We start from the raw sequence: 2,858 nt of genomic DNA, 5'->3' as shown, positions 1-2,858 counted from the left end.
AAAACAAAACCCAACTGTTGAGAACAAATTTTATTTAGTGTACCGATTAGTTTATAATTCTGACTCAATGGATGAGTTAAGACAGCTTTCCATAAGATGAAGTGCGCTCCAAACCGGTTCTGATCAGACTCAAGTGCGCTCGAAATAGTCTGATCAGAGACAGATTTTACTTATGAAAAAATCTTCTAATTTTGCTATAATATATTCATTTCATAAAAACTGATGTTTGCAGTATTTAATTCATCTAAGGAAAAATCAATTTTAAAATTATTGCCAAATAATACAAAACCCAACTGTTGAGAACAAATTTTATTTAGTGTACCGATTAGTTTATAATTCTGACTCAATGGATGAGTTAAGACAGCTTTCCATAAGAAACGTCGTGGTCTCCAGTTGATCAAAATTTCTTCTAAAGGGGACCGGCCTCAGCTATCTGCTGGACTCTTTTTTTCTGATCAGAGCTATCGGACTTTAGATGAGTCTCTCATCAGAAAGCTGCTTTTTGGCTGCCTCTTGGCAGAGTCAACATCTTTCAATAAAAAAGACAAAAAAATGAAAAAAAATAATGCGCTCGAAATGGTCCCTGATCAGACCCAATTGCGTTTGAAGACATTTATGATCAGATCCAATTGCGCTCGAAGTCGCCTCTGATCAGACAAAAGTGCGCTCGAATCCGCCTATGATCAGACCCAATTGCGCTCGAAATTGCCTCTGATCAGACCAAAGTGCGCTCGAATCCGCCTACGATCAGACTTTTCAGACCAAAATGACCTCTGATCAGACCATCTCCAGACCATGATCAGACCGTAGTGCGCTCGAACTTCCGAAAAGACCATGTAATTTCGGTCTGGGAACACAAGGGTGTGCGCTCGACTGGGTCTGATCAGATGTCAATTTGGGTCTGGACCTCAACCAGGGTATGTAACGACACACAAATGGTAACCGGTGTTGAGAAAAACAGTAATGGGTTGAAATGTACAGGATTACTACGTCAGTCAAAGACATCATCATCAGCATAGAGACGTTAAATTTGTTTAGATGTTTAATTTTAGTTTCCAATCGAACTTTTGCTGAAGTTACAGGATATTGGGTTTTAAACGATTTCAGCTCATTCAGCGGATTTTATTCATATTTTTTCGGTTGCACCCGCTGGCATGGGAGGAAAACATCAATTAATGTCGCCCATTCTGGACCTGTCAATCAGTTGTGAGATTGTTGATGTTTGTTCAAATGTTCTTTTCCAGCGAGGCGCGAAAATCACTTATAAGACCAGCTAACTTCGTTCAGTTTTTTTTTTACATTATTCTCAACGGCTTCTTTCAAAAATAGCATTGAAAAAAACACAGAGAACGAAAGCTTTCTCATGGTAATGTTTTTAGTTTGTACTTTAAATGAGTTTTCTTGTCTTTGCTTGCCTTTTTGATAATTATTGACATCCTTAAAAACATTATTTATCGATTTAATATTTGTAAATACTGTCGAATCTAGCTCTTTTACGATACAAATGCTGGATCTCTTCAGGTTCAATTTTACCCCCCCCCCCCCCTGGTAAGATACGCAGTCAACCCCTCCCCCCTTCGGGCCATGTCAAATTTTGCATATGCTGTTGAGGGTGGAATAATAAAATGCACTAACTGAACGGGGGGGGGGGGGGGCACAAATGGAAAAGATCCCAGATGTTTTAGGGGTCTTTGCTGCTCATCTTGTGTCTCCACTGTCTGATAGTAGAAAGTGTGAATGGATTTGTGAAGAAGGAGGCAAGACTGGATCTGATGAAACGAGAGTCATTGAGATCTCTAAACGCACGCCAAAATTCACAACAGCAGCGACGCAAATATGGATGGTGGTTAGAGTTTTGTGTTGGAGCCTGTTCCAGAGATACACCCGGGATGACTTTTCTTGGGAACCATATCCAAGAACCATATATGGTTCCATACAGGCCATACATAAATTTCATGTATGATATTGCTATGGTTGCCTAAAATTCCATATATGATTCTTATATGGCATCCAAAATTTCAAGTTTCTTTTTTGTTACTCCAGGAGCACCCTCAAACAACCCACACGACATTTAAACGTTTCGACAGATAAGAACATTTTATTGTAAAATGGTACCATATATGGTTCTTATATGGTTCTTATATAACTCCTTTACGGTTTTTACAAGACCATACACGCTGCATTTTAGTTTGCAGCATCCAGTAGGCAGCTTTAGCTGCTTTCTATAAGCAATATTGCCGAGTTCATATCAACCTGTATCCAACCGCTGTAATATATAGCAATTTTAACACAATAAACTCTCTGAGTCCAATATGTGGTCAGCCTATGCTTTCTTAGGGATCTTAAAAGATCATACACTCTCTATTTTAGTTTTCCGAATCCAGCAGGCGGCAGCGATCTCTGTTTTCCATGAGCAGTGCTGCCCAGTCCACATCAACCCCTTGCCACCTGCTACCATATACAGCAATTTTTACAAAGTAAACTGAACATTGAAAATGAGTACAACAAAAATATAGCAAACTTGGAACTAATTAAAAAAACAAAAAATGTGAAACTAAGTAACAATGTTTTACTTCTATTTCTTTAAAGCGAAATGTACTAGTTAATACTTGAAGTGCCTTTTATTTTGGCTTCCTCTAGCAGAAAAATAGTATCAATGGTGAGTTTGGTAAACTTACGGTAAATACCATGGACAGTGAAAACCGATTAAATTATGTGTTATCGAAAATTAATAGATATCAAAAAACTATCGAGAGAGATTTGAAGAGAGATTTGTATTTTTCAGCTCAAAAACTGCCACTAATTAAATAAGGTTGTTTATATTTCTGAAAAATATATTAGTCGAATAAATTAGAAAC

General features: G+C 37.8%; 1 long non-coding RNA gene across 1 annotated transcript; it reads left to right on the top strand.

The window, feature by feature from the left end:
* The first annotated feature begins 1,287 nt into the window (after positions 1-1,287).
* On the top strand, positions 1,288-2,578 carry LOC142348474 (uncharacterized). The gene is made up of 3 exons (XR_012760742.1): positions 1,288-1,366; positions 1,686-1,846; positions 2,371-2,578. It is a non-coding gene; the product is annotated as an uncharacterized LOC142348474 (long non-coding RNA).
* Positions 2,579-2,858: the final 280 nt, after the last annotated feature.

Source organism: Convolutriloba macropyga, chromosome 10, assembly GCF_964194025.1.
Source record: "Convolutriloba macropyga chromosome 10, txConMacr16.3, whole genome shotgun sequence".
Classification (NCBI taxonomy): Eukaryota; Metazoa; Xenacoelomorpha; order Acoela; family Convolutidae; genus Convolutriloba; species Convolutriloba macropyga.
Note: the sequence above shows the minus strand (reverse complement) of the source record. Positions and strands in the feature narration are given on the sequence as shown.